The sequence below is a fragment of the Rutilus rutilus genome (genome assembly GCF_951802725.1).
Source record: "Rutilus rutilus genome assembly, chromosome: 17".
NCBI classification, from domain to species: domain Eukaryota; kingdom Metazoa; phylum Chordata; class Actinopteri; order Cypriniformes; family Leuciscidae; genus Rutilus; species Rutilus rutilus.
Window position 1 is genome coordinate 23,325,209 of NC_140230.1, and position 23,726 is coordinate 23,348,934.

General features: G+C 38.4%; 1 protein-coding gene across 2 annotated transcripts in view; it reads left to right on the plus strand.

Annotated features, from left to right (window-relative positions):
- sema6cb (semaphorin 6Cb) overlaps window positions 1-23,726 on the plus strand; it is a 147,694-nt gene that overhangs the window by 54,051 nt on the left and 69,917 nt on the right. For both annotated transcript variants that reach the window (XM_084435489.1, XM_084435490.1), the window contains exon 3: window positions 12,198-12,307. The gene's annotated coding sequence lies outside the window, so the exon portion shown is untranslated. The remainder of the gene's footprint in view (window positions 1-12,197; window positions 12,308-23,726) is intronic.

Genomic DNA, 23,726 nt, shown 5'->3' on the forward strand with positions numbered 1-23,726 from the left:
CCAAAATTCACAATTCACAGCATGTAAAATGATTGATTAAGTTGATTTTGCTACATGTACATATATTATTCAAAAAGATATTCATACTCTCATATTACTTTTTTTTTCTTCTTTCTTTTTTGGTCTTGAAAATGGCATGACATTACCGGTAATACAGAAAATACACAGTTCTGGGAACTGCTCTAATGAAAAGACAATGCCAAAAGAGTCAATCATTTTATATATAGTGTAAAGAAATACATTGGTGTGATTTTAAATGTTCAGACAAGTTTTTTTGGTGCCACTGTATACTGTACTTTTCTGCTTTTACTGATAGCAGAAAAGCAGAAAAGCCTCAAGACCCTGAGCAAAATAGAGGATTCTGAATCTAAAGCCTTTAGTTCAGATGTTTAGAGAGTGAAAGAGACTGAAAAGGGTTGTTCTTTTGTATTCTTCCAAATCCATTGAAGATTAACCTGATTTCCCACAAAAGCAATAAAGTTTGTAGTCAGATCATTCATATTTTGCAGTCAAGCTCGCAGTGTTCTCCTGCATCCTGGAGTCTTATAAAGAGAGCTCCCACTGCTTTTTTATATATATATATATATACGTTGGGTGAATTGTAGAACATTACCACTTGACATTTTTGTGTCATGTTGCAAGAGTCAGTCCAACAATATGTAATCGTTTGAAGTGTGGATGTTCAGAAGTTGTGTTCAAGACTAACTCTTTCAAAGTTCATTGACATGGGAACTAGGGCTGCACGTTACTGGGAAAATATGTGATATGCGATATTGTTGTTGAGTATTGCGATAACGATTTTTCTTGCGATATAACATTTCACTAGGAAAATGCAATTTTTATTAAGTTTTTTTTAATCATTTATTTATATAATGATCATACTAAAATAAACAGGTAGGCTAATAGATATTCTTCTGATCTTCAGAACAATATTTCAGTTTTTTCATCAGGAGTTAACGTTACACATGCAACGCTTTGATTAATGGTTGTCTGTGAGACTCTGTTATTGTTACTTGGCATTTCGTTAGCAGTTTTGGAAGATTTGGCCTTACACTTTTTGAAGTCTTCATTTAGCTCTCTGAGGTTGCGTCCCAGATGACTGTGGAGATTAGTTTCCTCTCGATGTGGCCAACATTTTTCGGCACGACTTAGTGACACAGTCACTTATGTTCACATATCGCGTTTTTTGTGCGTGCAAATTCGTTATTTCAAATGCAGGCGCGGCGCGGAAAGCATGCTCAAAATGGAAGCACATTTTTCCAGGCCCGCCTATGCTGCGACGAGATGAGAACATCTCAACTTTTCAGAATTCCGCACGCAGGTCATGGGTCATTTCCATGCGTTTTTAGACGCGATATGTGAACGGCCCTTTACACAGTATTTATGACACGTCTTCTCTATTGAAGCCAAATATTGCCATATTTCAGACGTACAGTTCTTTTTAGGCACAGGTTCTTTGCTGTTTCCATTTTCCTCGCTTGTCTCTACTCCCGCCATTAGTTTTTATTTTCCACTCTCTGCTCTGTGCCACTAGGTTCCCCTTTGGGCCCGATCTAGCCAATAGCATAATAGCACCTACTGGGGAGGCGGGTATAAAGATAGTAAGGCCCCATTTGATTGGTCGAATTTGGATAAACAACCTTTGCATGCGTGCATTACACAAATGCTTGGCACATAAAAGAAATGCTATTTATCGCACCTCTCTGCGATACGGATATCGCATATACTATTATCACGATAACGATAATTTTTTTATATATTGTGCAGCCCTAATGGGAACCAGAGCCAGGTAGCAGGATGGGGAGTGCTGACGTCCCATTCCTTGTTGAAAGGTGTCCAACGATGGACTCCTAATCCTGGATTACCTGTGTGGTGGTTGTAGATGGCACAGATAAGATGGGAAAGGAACCATTGCTCTTTGTGTGGAATGGCTTAAACATGTTTCTCACACACTAAGATAAGGTTTTATGATTTTAGATTCTCTCTCAGCAGAAAGACTCCTGTTTTTTTTTTTTTTTTTTAGAGGCTAATACATGCAAAAACATATAAAGGCGTCTGGTTTCACAACAAATCCATTGGGCTTTAATTTTTCATTTTGAAGATGAATGAAAATCAAAATTTAAAATGTAAATATTTCAGTTTCTCTATTCGTCCCTCTATGAATGCAATGCAACTGCTGTAACATCCTCACTGATCAAAGCCAGATGTGTACAGTCTAGATCAGCTTTTGTCAGTCAGGCTGTGTGTGCAGTATACTATACTATTATATATATTTTTATATAGAATTAGTTTACCGCAAACCCCGCCCCTCAGCTGGTTTCATTGGTCAGCAGTCACCAGTCAAAAAAGTTACGCTATATGTAATAGCATTATACAGTAATGCTATCTATCAGGATGTGCTACCAACACTATACTGAGGTTCGGGTTTGCAATCAGCACTATGATTGACATGACAAATGAAATCTGACACAAAAAGCTTTGACGTCTTTTCCCTCAATTTTATTATTGCCACTTCTTGGTTGCATTTGCGACCATTTTAGTTACAGTCGGGGGCTCTGGTTTCCATAAGTGGTCTGTGTGGATTGAGGAGGTCATTTTTGTATTGTGAACATTAGAGTCTACTTTACTGTTTTCCATAATTTGTCCACTTTCAAACCTGCACCGAACCATTTAGGGGTCTAAAGAATACGCCACGTGGATACTGGTTTTGAGTAATAGATGTTCACTTCCAGCTACTGTACGTGAACCGTTTTTTTTCTTTCCCCATTTTTGTACTTTCCTCCAAAAGAAGTGTTGTTGTCCAGAAGGAAATTACCGGTTGCTTGAATTAATGACTTGGGCAGGCAGTTTTTCTTGCTGACAGAAAAGCTTCACCTGAATGAGCAAAAGCCTTCTGCCTCTGTTTCCTCTGTGGCGTGTTGTTGTGTTTTTCATTCCCTGCTGCTCTTCGCAGTAGAAACACTCTCTTCCTTACCGACCGTGTGACATCACTAGCATTTCCTTTAAAATATTGTACCGTACTTGGTGACGTCACTATAATTTTTTTTTTTACTTTAAATGTCAAGCAAACTTTAAATAGGCACATTTTTCCCAGCCTCTCTTGAATAGTGGTGATGACATGTCATAGTTCAATTTAGTTGTCATGCTGGCAGGCGCATACATCACCCCCTGCTCTGTCCATAAAACATAGTCTAGTTTAAACCTTCATCATCTCTCCATCTCTTTTTCCATCATTCACCCCTTCTTTCTTTTTCACCTTGCCTCCTATATTGTTCTCTTTCCGTTTCTTGGTTTCTGTTCACCTCAGCCCTCATTGCCAGGACAGGGGTGTTTGCAGGCCCTGAGTGATGTGGTATTTAATAAAGACATGCAGTGGGTTGCCAGATTGTCAATTTTTATGCTGCTTGTGGCTTTCAGGGTGATTAATGTCCTGAGATGCCATTATATGGCTCTCACGCCTGGCTGTAGCGCTGGCCACTATCCCAGTGCTGCTCTGACGGTGCCTTTTATTTCAGACAGAAATTGTTACATTTTGTGGCCACTGCCTTTGAACTACCAACTACTTAGCGGATTGCTATATAATGCTTGTTGGTGCTTTATTGAACATGGTGCAGACTCAGCTTCTAGGAACAAATGGGGGGAACATTAGGGAACAGTGATGTGATGTTGGGTCAATGTTAATGTTCATTGCTTTTTCTTGAAAACACGAAATGAGAGTTTAAAGGGCATGATGTTCACTCTAGTAGTGTTTATTTTCATTCCCTGAAATCTAAATCTATTTTATTTCTGATTCGTGATCAGTTTTAATAATAATATTCCACCTTATCTTTGACTTTGATACTTTTAGGTAAATAAGTTGTTTTCGATACTGTTTTTGGAATTTAGTGTTATGCAAATTATCAGTCTTATGATTGGCTGATCTCTTTGCATGTGAAATTACTAGTGATTCATAAAATGGGACATATCAGTTATTGAACGATATTTAGGGCCAGAGCACCGATGGTGTGAGGACCCTCTTGGAATTGCTCCGTTTATTATATAGATGTTGTTTTTTTGTTTTTTTGTTTTGTTTTTTACATTTTTATATTTAGATCAACTTTGCATCATCTTAAACTCAATTTTTACAAACATTAATAATTAATAACACTGTTAAGTGTAATCTTTAGCAAATTTCTAAATGATTATATTAATTTAAATGTCAGGGAAACTTTAAATGGACACATTATCCCAGCCCCTCTTGAATAGTGGTTATGACATGTCATAGTTCGATTTAGTTGTCATGTTGGCAGGCCATACACCATAGACATTTTCATACTGTACATTGTAATGTGTGATGCCTAAATACATTTTTTAGCATTTAAAACAGTTGGTTTTAGTGTTTTTTTTTTTATATTTTAATTATACAAAATAGTGTAAAACATATCAGACCATAATCAGTTATCTGTTTATAAGTATCTGCTAGAATTATTATTTTTTTATTTTTTTTTGGTGGGGTTTATATTATGAATGCTATAATATATCTTTATAGTTGTGTTTCAAAAGTGATATTTTCCGTGATATTTTAACTTTAAAGTAAGTATACACTATTAGACATCCAGTAGCTGAGGAAACATAGGGTAAAATAGGTGGTCCGAGTCACAGCTAAAAGGCCACTTGTCACCTGACTGGAGAGAAACAGCAGGACTCCTGTGGACTTTGAGAAAAGGACATGTCAGGGTCACTGTGAGCAAGAGAGTGCAAGAAAAAGATGAAAAGATGAAAAGATGAGGAGAGAGAGAGAGAGAGAGAGAGAGAAACAAGGAAAGGTTTTAAAAACAAGGAAAAACATGCAATTGATTCAAATGGAGTTTGACATTAGCATGTTGCTAAGCTAACTCTAATAATCCTAAACACACATAAATAAGAACAAATTACTGTGTTTTTAATCAGTCACTGAACTTAATTTGTATGCTAAATGTATTATACTTTTGGGTCAACATTTCTCTCGCCTCGTTCGCCATCTCAACTTAATTTTTTGATTAGGCTCATCATAACGCATTCTGGATAACCGCTTCTGATACTTGAGATGCTGCTTTATTATTTAGCTAAAATAAGGGCTCTTAGGAGGCATATTTAAGATGCCTAGCTTTCAGAACTGCTTCAGGAGCATGTCTATGATGCTTTAAAATGCGCTCTCTTTAGGCAGCTAGGTTTGGAACAGAGCAAAGGGAGAGATACAGTGATCCGTTTGTGTCTTTAACCCATCTATCCGTTCCCACGGTATCAGGAGAAGGAAGAACTGACCCTGTATGAGCTCTATACCCCTTCATCCCTCTCTCGTTCTCTCTCTCTCTCTCTCTTTCTCACCCACACATGCACAAGGGATCTGTTCACAACATCAGCAACATCGGTTCTCAATGGTTTTGCTGCTAGATGCAAATATTAGATATCAAGCGGAAAACCAACACCGAACCAAAATAGTAGATCTTACGACAGTCTATCCATGTTGGCACCTGCCTAATTTGACTATAGCTTCTATCAACTGACATGTGAATTTTCATCAGTATACCATAGAGCTTGATTTAACACACAGCCTTTTGACACCAGCAATGCAAAAAAGGGGAAGCATCTCCTTTCTACTTCCTCTTAAAAAGTTGATTAGCCTTACTGTTTTATTATAACTATGCACAACTATACTACCTTTTTAGGGTTAAGTTTAGGATCTGTAAGATTTTTGATCTTTAATTAATGCATTTTTTTTTCCTAGCAAGGTCACGTTGAAATGGTCAAAAACTTACTCTAAAGACATCATTTGTAATGTTACAAAAGATTTATATTTCAAATAAATGTCATTCTTTTGAACTTTCTATTCACCTGAAACCTCAACAACAACTTTTTTTTTTTTAAATTGTATCATGGTTTCCACAAAATTTTGTTTTCGACATAATAAAATAGGAAATGTTTCTTGAGCACCAGATCAGCATATTAGAATGATTTCTGAAGAATCATGTGACACTGAAGACTGGAGTAATGATGCTGAAAATCTGCTTTACCATCACAGGAATAAATTACATTTCAAAATATATTAAAATAGAAAACAGTTATTTTATAATATTTCACGATATCACTGTTTTTACAAAACCATTAAAAAAAAAACTGTTACTATATAATAGGTAAAATCAGATTCTATTTCATCACTCCATCATATCTGATGTTTCTTTCTTTTAGCTTTCATTTGTTTTCCTGTCACGATTTGTTAGAAAGCTATCCTTTGATTTCAAGAACAGAGGCTTCTCAGTATCTTTAAACTCCATTTTTAGAGCTCAGTTTCTTTATTTATATTCTGATAAGGACTGAGTGGATAATGAGAGACAGAAATCCTCTGACTGAGACTGGGGCGAGAGTTCATGTTTAATAACGCTAGGGTCGACGGAGCATGGGGTAACAGTTAACGCTTGGTTAACAATACAACAGGTACGGCGGGGCTAATGTGGCCACAAAAGGAACATTCCAAATGTCGGGTTTTATTAGCTGAACAAACAATTTGAAGTGACGTCTTGTGATTTGTGACACTTTATGTGTTTTTAAGCTTGAACTACAAGGTTTTTACCCCTGCTGTGATGTTTGGATTGGGTCCTGGGTATATTTGTGTTGTACATTTTGTTTTGTTTTTGTTCTTTACTCAATCTTGTGGTGTTGAGTTCATCGTCTTTTAGGATCAACGGCCTGATGCAGCTCAATTTTTTCGTGTTTGCGTGTGTGTGAAAATACAACATTTAAATCTCTTAGAGGTAGGGGACAAACTTTCACTCTCTCACCCCATTTCTGTTTCTCTGTGATAAATTATATATGAATAATAGTCAGTGAATGTTGCCGTCAGCCAGACCAGATCAGACTTTTCTTTGCAGAAAAAAGAACAAAAACATCACAGTAAGTCAAGAGAGAGAACACGACGCTCTGAGAGAGAAATAGACAAAGAGATAGACAGAGAGTGAAAAAGAGGACAGAATGGGAGCAAAGTTGTAGAGTTGGATGAACTTTATTGTGCCTGAACAGTATTACTGTATATTAAAGTAAATATGAATCAAAATATACTACTTTTATGCTTTCAGAAGACTTGGAATACACATGAGACATATGGACAAATTTTTATGCTGTTTATTTTTGTTGTCGTGTTTGGATATGACAAGAGGGTGAGTAAATAATGACAGAATTTGCACTTTTTTGGTTGAACTATGCCTTTAAGCCTTGCTAGATGTTTGTATAATCTATTATCAGTGCATGTGTTGGAGACTCACAGCAGACTGTGACTAATCAGTATTTCCACTCCATGGTGAACTCTAATTTGTGTAATTCACCTGGCATCAGCTCAGTCGGACACACATATCACCCCACCAAACACATGACTTTGTCATTAGCGGCTACTGCTGGCAACATCTGTACGTGATCCCTGGAAACAATAACATAATTTTGCAGGCAAATCAGTGTTAAGCTCAGGTGAAATGAGATGCTATGGCCTTGATATAAACGACCCACGTTCCTGAGCTCAGCTGGAAAAAATACATACATACTTGAGCCTAAAAACACTCCAGTTAATCAAATTACAGCTGTTGGACATGAGTTGAATGTACGGATGATCATTAGTTGTATGGAGTTCCGACTAATTTATCTGAACTGCAGTGATGTACTGTATTTATGTTTTTGTCTGGAACAGGCATTAGTCACATCCATCGTTGTACTAATTACTCATGCGCATTTTGTGCAACCACATCTAGTAGGATAATATTTTCACCGTGTTCGGCTAATGTTAGGATCGCTGCGTGAATACTCAATCAAGGGCAATGTTCTCTAAAGCTGTAGGTGGTTTTGCTTGTCGTAATTGAAAGTGTTTGCTGGCGAAGTGTTCTAGAAGGTCCAGTATATTATGATGCACGGCGTGGACCCTCACTTCGTTTCATTTCCCCACTGAAAGACAGCGATTAATCTGATTAGTGATCTATCAGCTGAAAGTTCTGCCTCCCGGCTCTAATGGTCAATGCCAGAGCCTGGTCTGAATTATTAACAGATCCATTCCTGGAGACCAGGGACAATTCATCACCAAACAGAGGGACAAAATGAAAAAAAAAAGAGATGGGCTGGGTTAAGTAAAGAGTGAAAAAATATATGTAAGTCGGACACATGCACTGTGGTAAAAATGGTTTTGTGTAGCAGTAAAGAGAAAGCAGGTTGTGTGTGTGTGTGTGTGCGAGAGAGAGACAGTGTATGCGTACACTGTATGGTTGCTGGGTATAGCCCCATCGACGTGGTTGTGTATGATTTGGCAATAGGGGACAGCTGGTGAAAATCGGGCCAACTCCCCGAATTTTTTAAACATGTTTAAAAATTATCGGGAGGTCGGGGAGGTGCTCATAACATGCTCGGCTCGTAATTCCTCTCACACGCTGCGAGCCGCGACCATGCGAGCATCACCGATTCCACTCGATTTCTCCCGAGTGAAAAAAATCATCTGCGAGCTCATAAAAACAGCAAAAATCGCACCATGTACGCCCGCCTTTAGAATGCCCTATTTTACTGTCATGAGTGAATATTGTAGAAAAAAAATCCACACTAGTATTATTACAGGTTTGCAAGGCTGTTTATAAAGAGGTGTCAGCAGGAGGCGCTTTAGGAGCGGCAGAAATAGCGGTTTCCCCGGTAACGGCTGTACACAAAGCAGCAACGCTCATAAACGCTGCTTTATCAGAAAAGATAAAGAAAGATTCAATTGTAATAACAAAGAAACTTTTCTAAAGACCGTCAGTTCACTTCAGATACATTAATATAAAAACACCCACGCCGCGTTTTGATTTTGAAACGTGCAGTGCTCATGTTTATTCAACGATGTCAATGCCAACCACAAATAGATTTTCCAAAAGGCTGTGTTGATATTGTGAACCAATGTATGGGAAACTATCAATTATAGTTTAACCTATCCATCTTCAAAGTCACGCTTACACGTGCATCACTACAGTGCAACAGAAAAAGGACCCTCTCAAACAGTGGCCTGCCGCGCCGCGTTCCGATCATTATTAAAGCGACATACATCGGTATTGCGGTATTTAAAAAATTCATATCATAACAAAAATAAACACCGGTATTCGGTATGAACCGGTATACCGCCCAGCACTAGTACATATGACTTTTGTAGTTCATTTCGATGCTTGGAAAGATTATCGGTTAAAAAAAAAAAACGTTATTTCAGTCTGTTTGTAACACAAACATGTGTGAATTGTTCCTTTAAGAGAAAGAAATTTAATAAGTGTTTCGAAATGTCACAAGTTAGAGGTTACATATGTTTAGCCAGCCTTGATTTATTAAAATCAATGGTTTTCGGCTCAAGGCTCTAATCCCAAATGTTGAGTTTGATGAGTTTATAGTGGAGATGCAATGTTTATATATATATATATATATATATATATATATATATATAACACCCTAGTTATAATCTAACTATAATCTAATCTTACCCTATATATTATCCTCAATGTCCTCAACCCTAAATCTAACCAATAATCATAAACCTAATGAATACAGATCTCCAGTAGTAAGTAATCATAACCTAATTTTAACCCTACAATGTGCATCTAAATCTCATGTTGCCTAAATAGAATATGATCCCAAACCTTCATCTAATCTTAAACCTAATTCTGGTCAGCTGTGTCTCTGTGTGCAACAACAACAGCAACTCTGTGTGTGTAGACCAGCCCACTTTCAGGACACTAATCACATTGTAGAACATAAACAGCTGACACTCAGCTGAGATTTATTTATTACAAACACACAATTTACTGGATTAGTAGTCTGATCCTGAGGTGATTTAAAGGTACCAGTTTACCCATTTTTTTTTTTTTAAATCTCATTATTTACTCAGAATGTCATATAGATTTAGAACGACATGAGGGGGAGTAAATTATGATAGAAATATCATTTTTGAGTGAACTGTCCCTTTAAGACTACCCTTTGCATAAGCTGTAACAGGTGAAAATATGTCACAATAAAGAGAGAGCTCTTGAGAAATACGTACAGTAATATACTTTGGATGGAACTGATAGAATTGGATTCTTTCAAGATGCAGTACGGCTCAGATACTGTCGTGACCATTAGATCACTGACCCAGAGTTAGTCCATGAGAGGGAATGCTGGAACCAGTAAGACTGCCAGTAAATCACAGCGCACACACAAATACTGAGATAAAAAGCGTAATTTAGCCAAAAGGGGATGTACTGGCATTATAGAGTTTCTACATTATTGTCTTTTTTTATCCTTGAGTTCATATTTCAAAACTGAAACACTCCAACCACAGTCCGTATTGATTTTATTGCAGTGTAACTTCATGCTTGGAGAGTTACATTAGCTTCATTTCAAATGAACTGTGTTTGATGGATTGGCTTATTCACAGAGCCAATGACATCCACCAGGCCAAACAAGAATGAACTACGGTTGTACCGTCCACAGTGTGAGGTGTAAACACAGGATACAGTAAGTGTGTGCATGTGTGTATAAATCCAGTTCAGCTTTGACAGAAGCTGAAAAATATCCGTAGTAATTATGAATGACTTGTAACTTCCCCATCACTTATAATTCACACCACTGATTGGTCAATACAATGCTCTAGCCGTTTTAAAACATACAGTACTAGCTATGATGCTAAACGCCTCTTCGTTTAGTACTATGTTCTTCGTTTAGTACTATTATCTTCGTTTAGTTTAGTATTTATGTAGCTACTATGTATGATGTATGCAGTGTGTATCACTGTATCCATAGAGGTTCACTTTTAGCCTTGGCATTGGGTATGATTACATGTCAGGCAATATTTGTTCTAGACCGCCATCGGCCCCAGACGTTATTTTTGACGTAGAACCAGGAAGCGCTGCACTGTTTACACTACTTCAACAATGTATGAGAATGATGGTGGCAGAGAAGAGATTGTTGAATAAAGTCGTTATTTTTGGGGGGTTTTGCTCACAAAAAGTATTCTCGTCGCTTCATAACATTAAGGTTGAACCACTGTAGTCACATGTAGACTATTTTAACGATGTCTTTACTACCTTTCTGGGCCTTGAAAATTGCAATGACGTTGCTGCCTGTGGCTGGTTCAGAAACCTTTCGGATTTCATAAAAAATATCAAATATACATTTGTGTTCCGTAGATGAACGAAGGTCTTACAGGTTTGGAATGACATGAGGGTTCGTAATTAATGACAGAATTTTCATTTTTGGGCACAGAAAGCTTGATATCGATGTTTATATTTTCTGGACAAGAGATCTGTGTGTATTTTGCCATGGTTTGTTTTGTTCACCCTGTCCTCTGTAGCGTAATATAAATGGTTGAGTTCAGACACAAGTTTCAGGCTTGTGAGCAATGACTGCTCCCCCCTCCCTCACCCCTCAACCCCCCGGCTGGGACTTTGGGGGGGGGGGATGAGTGATGGAAAGAGAAGGGTGAGAGGGCTAAATGCCTGAGCCACATGCGATAACTCACTAGCGGTTCACAGGGCTAACTGCGGTCAGAATGTGATAGCCTTGCACGAATGTGTTCCGGGAAATCCAGCCAGTCGCCCCCCAACCTCACCGGGGGTTTTAAAAGATCCAGTAATATGGAATTCCACAGCCAGTTAATTGAATCTGTGATTCGCAATCTCACGAATTGCACTATTTTCTATTTTAGTGCTGCACCGCTGTAAAAGAACCCTCTATTAAAGTTTAATGTTCCCCTATTGAAGGAACCGCATGTGGTTAATGGATGGATAGATAGATGCATATAGAAATGCATAGAGTTGCAGTACGTCTTGTGTATTAAACACAAATTGCCACCATGATTTTCCTGCCATTTTTTTTGACAGAAGCGGGTTAATGAATGGAAAGTTGCTGTTGCTTTTCTTTTTTCCGTGTACAGATGGGAGTTCAGCTCCCAAGCAGAAACATCTGGTCCTGTTTAGAGTTATGCCGTGTGTGTGTTTATGAGAGATTGTTTTTAAAGCACGAGCATAAGAGGGATTTTTTTTCTTGAGCAGTGGTGAGTTCTGAATCTTCCTCTGTCACGGGTCACTGGCCGGTTCACATTTCCTGCCAACATGAGTCACCTACAAACCATCGGTTATTAGTCTACAAATCTCCAACACAGCCAGATCCAAATATATTTATGTCTGCTTCTTTTTTTTCCTCTGTCTCTCTCACAGGATCTAAACAGAAAATATCTTTCTTCTTTGTGGGTGTCGCCATCTACCCTTGTGGACACCAGTGAGAGCTAAAGCGTTTCCACCACTGCTCTTCTGCTGAAAGGATAACAGTGAGTTTTGAATTCGTCTCTCTCTTTTTACAGTGATTCAGGTTTCCTGCCTTTCATCATGGACACGCCAGTTCGTATTTCCTCTCTTCGTTATGGCAGACTAAATCAATTGTAGACACAGCAGTTTACAGAGACGCAGCATCAGTTCGAGATCAGCAGAACTAACAAATGTGAATCGACCTGTCAGATCTGATGTAACCCATGCTAGCTGGATTGCGTCTGCTGTTAAGGAAACGTGATTGACGGGTATCTGAGATTCAGATCTGCATGGATCCAGTTTACTACATTAGCCCATTGTTTTATATACAGTGTATCGGTAGCAGCTGGTAGAGACTCTACTATGCCGTTTACCACAGTATAAATGGGACATTTTTAATACTCTGTTATAAAAGGTGATGCTTGCAACATCCTCAAATGAAGTCCTTTTCGTTTTTAAAATATTGATGTCACTAGATTATCAAATAGACATTACTGGATGATTTGGATGCCTGTTTCCACCTCTGAGTAAAAAAGTACAAAAAGGTTTTGTAATTTCTCAAAATTGTGATTTTATATCTCAAAATAGCATTTATTCATTTTACAATATGACAATCTCACAAATTTTTTTTGTAACTTTGACTTTACAGTATATTCAACATTATGACTTTATTTCACAATTATGACTTTATCGCAATGACTTTTTGTCTTACAATATTGGCTCTATTTCTCCTTATTTGTTACTGTATCACTATAATATGTCTATAATATGATTTTATTTCATAATTGTGACTTATATCTCACAATTTGACTTAATTTTATTATACTTATTTCTCATAATAATAATCTCACAATTGCAAAATATTTCTAGCAATTGCAACTTTGTATCTCACAGCGGGCTATATGGTTATTTTATGAATTCAGTTTGGGGTTAAATTTCTAGCACAAATAGCTAAAACATGAGACTATTGCCGTGATGTAAAACTTGTTTAATATAAGATTTTGGTAATACCATCCACCCTTCTATGTTGGATTTTTGGCATAAAATGAAACAACCTTTGTTTTTCTGGTCAAACACTGACAGTACAGACTAAAACTGACATGCCCTCACATTATTTGAGCAGCACCATTATTCATTCACTCTTTCCCTCTTTCTCTTCCCTGCTGCTGCCCTCTGAGCAGAAACAACAGTGTAAGCACTCCCATTCTAGATTTCTCTCTATCCTTCCCTTTTGTCCTGGAGTCCGCATTTTCATCCAAAGGTCATTGATGGCCACAGAGAATCACTTGGAGTGGTATTCAGTCAAATTGCATCATACAGTTTATCCCAGAGGTTCTCTCTGTATTGTGGAAGATCTGGTATAGAGCTGAGCCCTGCAGGTCTGGAAACGTGCCACTGGAAAGGCTCATACCAACTTTGTGAAAGGTCAGGTGAGAAAGCTTTTTTGCACTCTGGGTGCACGCCAAACGAAACGGGTTCTGGGTAGTTTAGTTTAGTCAAATGCTTGTGCATGTTTTTTTTTAATCCCTTTTCTCTTCTCTTCATCTCTGGCACCACATATTCAAACATACAGTAAGTGGGATTTTCTGCAATGTGAGAAGTGTGGCTTCTCAGTCTTTTATTGCTGTGATCAGCAGATAGCCGATTCTCTGACTCTTTGGCGGCCTTGTGACTTTGACTCTGCGACCATCTAATACTCTGACTCATTCTGCCTCATTGTTGCCCACCACAGCGGGGCTACAATGAATAGCAAAATCTCACCCAGTGAATAGGAAATTTCAGAGCAGTCATCTGGAACGGCACTTTAGGCTTGAATACAATGATTGGACTGTATGTGTGCTGTTTAAAGTCTACAATAGCATATTCCACATATTCTCTCTTGTTCTATATGACTGAAAAACCCTGTTATAATGATTTGGCTTGGAATGATAATGCATAACTGAAATAGTTTGAGATTCAGCATTTACTTAAAGAGATAGTTCACCCAAAAATGAATGTTCTGTCATTATTTAATCACCCAAACCTGTATGAATTGCTTTCTTCTACAGAACACAAGAAGATATTTTGAAGACATTTTTTGTCCACACAATGAAAGTCTATGGGGTCCAAAACAGTATTGACTTTCTTCAGAATATTTTCTTTTGTGTTGCACAGAAGAAAGCAAGTCATACAAGCTTTAAACTACATGAGGATGAGTAAATGATGACAGAATTTAATTTCTTAGGTGAACTATCCCTTTAAGCGTGCATTTAAAATGCCTTACATGAAGTAGGATTCATGCAAACTCCAGGTCGGCTACACAAACCTAATCATCAGATTGGTTCCAACAGGGAACCACTTGGCTGCACAGTAAAAGCTTGGGGTTAAATTCACATTTTGCCAGCAGATTGGCACTCAGGAATCACTTCCTGGTTCCTAACCACCAGCGTCTAGTTATTTTCGGTGTATTTATGTGTGTGTGTTTGTCCCCCGGGGCCTGTTTGAGTTCTGAGCTTCACTGCCCTGAGACTAACAGGCAGGAGGAAGCAGATGGCTCCAAGGAGGGGTGACCCCATAGCAGAACTCTGACTCTGACAAAATTATATCCTCTAGAGTCACACACGTCTTGCTTCTGTAATCCTAATAGATACCCAAACAACTCTCTCACACACACACACACACACACACACACACACACACACACACACTGTACCTCTGTAATCCGCATTGCTGCTACTCTTCCTGTCTTGTCACGACAACAAGTGATGGGCAACCGCTGGATTATAACCAGTCACTTTGACACATTTTATAGACTCAATATAGACCATATTGTGCAAATCCACAGTGACTGAGAGCGAAGTTATTAACTGAGCTAAAAGATCTCAAGAGATGGCGAATTTGATGCAGCTATAGACTTTAGTTTAAGTAAATGCCATGTTTAATTTGATGTCTTTGAAACGGAGGCTGCTAGGGACTGAAGTATAGTATGTTCAATATGCCATAATGTTGATCGTTCAGCCAATTGAACAAAAAGAGATTTCAATGTCTCATTGAGTGAATGATCAACATCCATTATGCAATATGACAACAACCGTATTGAACTTTCTTCCCAACACAGGCTGATTTTCATTCATGACAAATTAAATGGTCAATTCTCTAGTGTATCTGGGATCAACAAACTTTTTGACATGTTTAATTTGGATAAATCACTTAAGAATTTTTAGTTAGGCTACCTTATATTATTAATGTGAGCAATAATCTACATATGTGTTGCCAATATGGAGTTCTACTGGAAATACGTATAGAACAGAAGCATCAGATAAACTGCATTTTTCTGGTAAAAGCTGTTAAAGGGGCATTCCACCCATTTGAACATTGTTTTTTATTTAAAGTGGGTCATATATGTAGCCGAAATGTAAAATAAATTTTGAATTTGGTGCCTTCGTGACCGAGGAAAGACAAAAAATAACTTCAGGACGCATTTGTGTGAAAGACAACAACTCCCACAATGCACCACATTGCACAGCTCCGCAAGCCACTCCCACTAATCCAGAAAGCGCATATCTGCCTATAAGAGAAATCACTCTTCCGTCTACAAGGCTAGCTACCACCAGAGCTTGAAATTCATTTCACACAAAATGTCTAGTTAGTTGGCAAACTCAGTGCATTACTCCTCGTTTGTATTTCTTTCGAAAAGGTGAATTATTGCATGGTACCTGGATGTTCAGTCAGAACATATGCGGTGCGAAACTAGGATAGTTCACAACACAAACATCTGTGTCCTCGTCTGATTCAGAGATTTCGTCCAGGAGAAATTGTCATCGTTGAAATTATTTGCCGCAGACGGTCTCTATCTCTGTGTTCGTAGTTGCATAGTGAGATCACCGGCGCCACCAGTCCGCCCTAACTCGAGTCAGTCCGGGCTCCTCGTCCGCGGCAGGCAGGTCTTCTGCCTCGGCGGCTCTTCGCTATAATGCGGATTGTAAAGGTAGCCACAAACACCTGATTCAAGCATCAGACTTCCGAAATCCTCTTCTTCTATATCATATTGAGCACTCTCCTCCGCTTTTGTCATAACTTTACATCTGTCTCCACAGCGCCTGTTAGCTTAGCTTCAAACAAGATGGAGGATATTGCTTTCAGTTTCAGAGAGTAAAGTCCCACCCACTGATCTGTAATAGGTCTGTAGCGTGAGCGGGTCCCGCCCCCTGGGAAAGATGAGGAATGAGTGTCTGTAGTCTCAACAGAAATCCCCCCCTCTTACACTTCCTCCTACAATGACGCAAAATGACGATTTTTGCGTCATTGTAGGAGGAAGTGTAAGAGGTAAATAACGGATTTCTCCCGTCTCAGGGGAAAATGAGAGAGTGTTGCACGACCATTCAATAGTATGCCCGGGTTTCTAACAATGCAAAGCTTAATGCAAATAGGTGGAGTGTCCCTTTAAATGTGCGAGTCATGACATGTTTTCTTTAGCAGATGATTTATATGTCTTTTGATTTGAATTGTGCATGTAAAAACGTAACTAAGTATGAAACTCATTCTTAAATTCTCTGTTCCCAAAGTACCTGTAAATCCAAAGCCAGTTTTACTCCCATTCGTCAGTTGGTGTTCATTTTGGCTCATGACTTCAACACAGAAAACTAAATGAAATTACAATCACATAATATTATTCTCACTTCATTTATGTCAGAGTTTCCCCTTCAGTGTGTAAATTCTGATATGTGTGCCTGAGGTTACAAGCCCCTGATCTATACCCCTGTGATGGTTTTGGAGTAGCCCTCTAGAGCAACCTCCTGACTCACCTGAATCCTGTTGATGAATATAGACTTTCCTAGCTAACTAATATTGAGCATGTTTCAATTTAATAAGATTTGTTTTTCAACAGACCTTGCAGCATGTTTGCAAAAACCTTCTTAATACCTGAGATATCATCGAAAGCTCTTTGCAACCTTACCAAAACATCATTCCAGACATCTAGCACCCATAACAGTCTGCTAAAGTAAGTACGTGCTGTAGCTGGTCAGCTGGGAGATGGTGAGTAAAAAGCTTTCTCACGGCCCATTGTTATTCAGCAACAGTGCAGCATTAAGTGGTGTATTGATCTTCTGATGCGACTCATCCGTCGAGATTCCCCCACTGCTGATCCAGGATCAGGTCTGTCAGTCCTGGATGTCTCTCACATGCCTCCTTTGGGGCATTCACAACCACCAAAGAGACAGAGACAAGCCGTGTAGTGTGTCGTGAATGTAGCCGAAAACCAAATGTGCATTAACTCCGCTCAGATGTTTGTCAAGAGATCCTGAATGCAGGATTCTTTCATTACTTTATTTCAAACATCCACAGACCTCAGTGAGTCGTTAGTGTCTCCTCTGGTTCTAAATCTCACCATGAAGGACAAAGAATTCCTCTCTGTGAGAAGAGCACCACATCCTAGAGTTATACTGTCTGAAGTGCATTCGATAGGACTGTCTTACTCTCCAGCCCAGACAGAACCTTCTAGGCTCTTACTCTTTTCAGGTAGAAGGATGTCTGAAGACCTGGAGAACGTTTCTGATTGGTTGATCTTTCTTCTTTGATCTGTCAAGTTCCCTCTTATTTTTCAACACTTCACTACTTGATTTGTCTGGCTTCCTCCTCGACTTCGTCTCCATGGCATAAAAGCTTCATAACATGCATCCTGTCTCTCATGTACACGCAACAAACACAACCGGTCAAAAGTTTGGGGTCGATATGTTTTTATTTTCCCTTCTCTTTCTTATGCTCCTCACAAAGGCTGCATTTTTTTCTATTAAAATACAGAAAAAAAATAATATTGTGAAATAATGAAATTTTGAATAACTCTTTTGTATTTTAACATATTTCAAAATTTAATTTATTCCTGTGATGGCAATGCTGAATGGTTCCCACAAAAAAAAAAAAAAAAGAAATAATAAGCACCAAATCAGCATATTAGGATGATTTCTGAAGAACCATGTGACACTGAAGACTGGAGTAATGATGCTGAAAATTCAGCTTTGCCCTCACAGGAATAAATGAAACATTTTACATATGTCATTTACACATGTTTTTAATTGCAATGTTTCACAATATTACTATAACATTTGATCCAATAAATGCTTATTCGTTCAATAAATGCAGCTTCGATGAGCATTTCTTTCAAGAACATTAAAACAAATCATATTGTCCCTAAACTTTTGAACGGTACTGTATCTGATGGGATCATGACAGTGTGCTGCATAACAGGAATGACCCGCATATCGGCCCACAAAGGGATCGCTAACACTCGCTCTTGTCTGATCTCGCCTCAGCTGTGGGCTTGAAAAGCTGCCAACAGCAGATAAATGCATTTAGCTGGATGTCCCTCCCCTCCTCCTCTCCTCCCAGGGATGCGATGATTCTCAACTCCTCCCGGTCTTCGCCGAATGCTGTGGAAGCGAAGCGAGATGCCATTTCAGATGCCTGCAGAGGGTTAGATGGCAGCCGTGATACTGCAAATTGAGCTGTGGCGAGCAGGGGTAGGAGTGCACATAAGAAAGCTGAAATGCTTCGTGTTCAGTTAGTGAGATGTATTACATAAGGTTTATAAACCACTACAGAGGGATGCATTATTCATCTAACGTCATGCAACTAATCAATCATTTATCGTTTAAATGTTTTTCACATCTACCATCGTGTTAGTCTGCTTAAAACAGAATGATTTTGAAGCCCCTTTGTTAACACGGTGTAAAGTGTTAACAAAGGGGCTCAGAAGAGCAACAGTAGCTTGTGATTAATGTGCGTGGAGACATGGAGAAGTGCTTTTTATGCGCAAAGGGTTCTGGTCTGAGTGCGAGACATTCACACCCTCTCATCTGATAATTGTACGATAGAGACACAGTGAATCACTCTTACCTCTTGCCCTCCCCTTATCTCTCTTCTGTCGGCCTTTTTTTCAATCGCACAACACGTGAGAGCAATCGCAATCACATTCATCTGCACACTCACTGTCAGGCCCCTGGCCCTCGCTGACATGCTTTAGTCAGTGCTTTCCCTGTCAGCATGATTCAGAAATCCAAATAAAAGCATCCATGAAGCGGTGTCCATTGCGTCTGGACCGGACATCGAAACTGGCAGCCAGGCCCTTCACTCCTCTGCTACTCAAACTGCGTTTATGCCCCACGGGTCACATTATAATATTCATGGAGCCGATGTCTGAGCGTGAGTGAGTCGAAGCGTGGACGCACGCTGTTTAATGTAATGTTAAGTCTTGCAGCAGGTAACGTGTGAAGCTTCCATTGACATTCTACTTCAGTCACAATGCTGCTTTAATAACGCTCGACTCCCTCGACCTGGACCGCAGATAAAATGTGGCCCGGTGCATTTGCATTATTCACATTTCACACCAAAAGAAGAGTTTTTTTTCTTTTTTTTTTTCTTAAAGAATGTCAATCAGTCCTCTGTTGTGGGTTGGATATCTTATTGACCTGAACTGTTCCCACACATAAGCAGAATTAAACATAGCGTTCTACTTTTAGACTTGGCCCTGGGTCCAAAATAATTGGCAAGAGATGACTTTTATAGATGATTTTATTTAGGGCATAACCAGACCCCTGGATTCCTCATGCACAGCATTTTATTTGAACTTTGTAATTTGGTGTACTATGAAGAGATTCAACTAAGCATCTAATTAAAATCTTATGATCTAATGAAAATCTAACGATTAATCAAATATTCGGCAGCTAATTTAAGAGTTTTCATAGATTTTTCAGATTTTGCCTTAAGTTTCTTTTTAGTCTTGAGAGGAGAGTTTTTATTAGGCATGTCAAGAAGATAAAACCATCTTCTGGAAATACCATTTAATAGGCCTTCACTGAATTATATGAAGATGTTTTGTGTTTTTTAGTTATTGGTTTTTATTTTTTTATTTATATTTATATTTAATAATCTAGAATTGAAAGAATAAAGTTGTAGTGTATAGAGAGTAATCTTAGGCCTACAAAAAGGAAGTCATACAATTTTTAAGTTGTAACATTATGAGATTATAAATTATTTATTAATTTATTTTTTTACTTATATTTTACGCTAATGTCATAATCTTATGACTTTTTTTCTCTCCCAGGACTTAAACTACATTCTGAAAATCCTACTATGAAATTATTCTTAAAACATTGTAACTTTATTCTCGAAATATTTTTTTTTAATGTCTGTGTAATATTCCACATTTTTATTTAAATTCTTTATTGCACCAAAGTATACTCTCACTCTTAAAGTAGGCAGCATTTTCCCTTCCTTAAATATAAAATATTTACTACATATTATATATCTAGTAAATTTCAAATGTCTAAATATATAATATTTATCGATAATCACAACGACTTGTTTTGGCCCTAATTATCACTGAGAGAAAACCGCAAGGAACATTAAAAATGGAGAAAGTTTGAAAGTCTTGAAAATACTTCTTTGTGGTCCCTGCACTTCACTCAGTAGCGTTGAGAAAACCCTAAAGTAACACTGTTGCAGATCTGACATTTTAATGAGAAAATATAATTGGCTTTACAGTGTGCCACAGAAGAATACATAACATACACTGCCCTCATAGCGGTCTCAACCGGCCTGTTTGGTTTTCATCCACTGGTCCCTCGTCGCCCGAGGGTGTGTTGTGGTAGACTCGGGCTTTTGATCTGTTGATAGGACTGACACTCTGGAGATCTGAGTGTTTCTCAAGGTCTGACTGTGCTCCGATCCCCTTCTCCTTACTATATAATTAGCTCTGGACACTGAGGACGACATCCATGGGACTCAGCGAGACCTGCTTGAATTGTCCTTGCTGGAAAATATATAACCTCCAGCATGTACAATATTTACTGGCTGAAATATCCATCCATCACACCTGAGAGTCTGGGAAACGTCTCGGTGTCTCATAACAGTCTGCTCTTGACTCAATAGAGGAGGATTGAGAAATATCAGCCGAGCCCTAAATAGCCTCCATTTCTAACCACAACACCCCACTAGTCCATTCTCTATTTCTTATTCTCTCTATTTTTTTTCCCCCTCTCATCGATTTGTTGCTCATATTCTTTGGTGTCCCCGTGCTCCCCTTTCTTCTTTGTGTTTCGTAATATTCCAATTCCAGGCTTGTGTCGCAATCGCTGCGATTTCAAAGCATATTCCGGCCTCTGTTCTCATTGGAAATAAGCTCTGTGTTGCGTGTAGCGTGAGAGCCAATAGATCCGAGCTCCCTCTGGGGAGAGCCGTATCTGAGGGCCGTAAATGATGTTGGTGGTTGTGGGATACGGGCTTGTATCTGCGTCAGACTAATGTACGTGCTGAGTTTCTGTGTGTCTGCGGTAAGTTTCATGTTACAGCGATACGGTGGCAGTCTAAGCCATTATAAATCGAGATGTCTTAAAATTGCTGTGTTTAGATGACCAGTCTGAGTGTGTCTGTACAGCGTGTGTGTAGATGACTTCTGGTGCCACTACTAAAACCCCAGTCGTGACCAGACACTGCCTCGCTGCCTTTATGTATTGATTCAATTTGGTTGACTCTATACAGAGGGATTCTGCACTCAAGTAGATTGTGCCCTGTCTTTTTCTCTCTCTCCCTGTCTAGCTCAACATGTTTGTGCAAAAGATTTGAAGAACTGGCTTCCTTTCAATTTATGAGAATTCATTTGAATTGAATTCTCCACACCCCACAAAATGTTGAAATGGTATAACAGGCAGAGGAATTAAAAAAGGGTAATGTATTCTAGTTAATTAACTGTTCTTCCACTCCGGTCCACAAAATTGAATTTGTTAAATATGATCATCTCTATCTATCTGTCAATCTATCGTTCTATCTGTCGTTCTATCGATCTGGCGTTCTATCTATCATTCTCTCTGTCATTCTATCTATTGTTTTATCAATCTTTTGTTCGTTCGTTCATTCTATCGATCAATCATTTGTTCTATTGTTCGTTCTATCGTTTCTTCTTTCGTTTGTTCATTCTATGTGCCATTCTATCTATTGTTCTATCGTTCTTTAACGTTCTATCTATTGTACTGCCATTCTGTCTGTCGTTCTGGACTATAAACCATCAACATTTTTGAAAACTTTTGTCTACAAAATTTGTTATATTAATGTTTAAATTTCAGTTCATTTTAAATCTATTACATTCAGGAATTGAATTGGAAATAAAAAATAAATTCATATAGTTCCATAAACTCATAACCCAAATGTATTTTCACCCCCCAAAAAAAACTTTTTAGAAAATGTTTTACTAAAAAACCATTAATAACTATTAAAAAATATTACAGTCTTTACAGACAGACAGAGACATGGACCCGGACAGAAGAACGATTCATTTCCCAGAATGTCATTACCTGTTAAATTTCTTTGATTTGCTATCCAGTAAATTCCTCTTGTTGTCATTGCAATTCAGCTTCCTTTGGAGTGTGGCCAATTCAATTCAAATCCACTTGTTACTAATTTATTGTAGTTATTGTAAAATGCATACATTTCTATGCGACTTGGTTATAATAAATATGTGAACATACTGTTAAAAAAAAAAAAAAAAACCTACTTATGGTATTGGGTACTTTTTGACAAGTGTTAGGTAAATGGTTTTCCAAATCAGTTTACATTTTGAAATTTACAACTAAAATCAGAGTACAGATTTTGCCTCCTGGTTTCAGAAGACTGAAAACATGCACGCACGCGCACACACACACACACACACACATACACATACATCAGTGAAGCAGAGGAGTAATGGCCTCTTGCTCAGACTAATGAGAATCTCAAATCTGACAAGCGAAGTGCATTTATCACACACACATGCTTACTGACACCAAAGCAAGGGCATTAAACACACACACACTCTGTTCCATTCAGACACACACACATTAACATGTACTGTTCATCTGTTTGTAGCTGAGGAACCTTTAGTAGAACATCAAACCTCAATGCTTAAAGGAACAGTTCACCCAAAAACATTTAATTCTGTCATCATTTACTTTCTTGTCAAGTTGTCAAAAAAGAGAAAAGAGCACTATAAACTAGTGCATGACTCATGCATGAGAAACAGATCAGAATCTATCAATGGTTTTTTTTGTGTTTTTTTTACTAAATCATTTTTTAGAATCTCATTCGCGCTTGTGTATATTCATCCTTCAGTGATGCAAAAATAATGGTGAGGGTGAGTAACTAGTAGTTTAGTTTTTTTGTGAAAGGTCGATCTGGTTGAAGGTTCTTTCACTCTGTAGTAGGGCTGTAGTCAAGACCACCTTTGTCGAGTCCAAGACAAGTCCAAGACCAGGACTAGTCGAGTCCAAGTCAAGACCAAGTCCAAAGAGGTTCGAGTCCAAGACAAGACCGAGTCCAAAAAGGTTTGAGTCCGAGTCAAGACCGAGTCCAGGACAGGACAGGGAAAAAAAAGTCTTATGCATGACATTATCAAGACAATCATTTTGGGTTATTATTTGTTGATCTAAAAGCGAA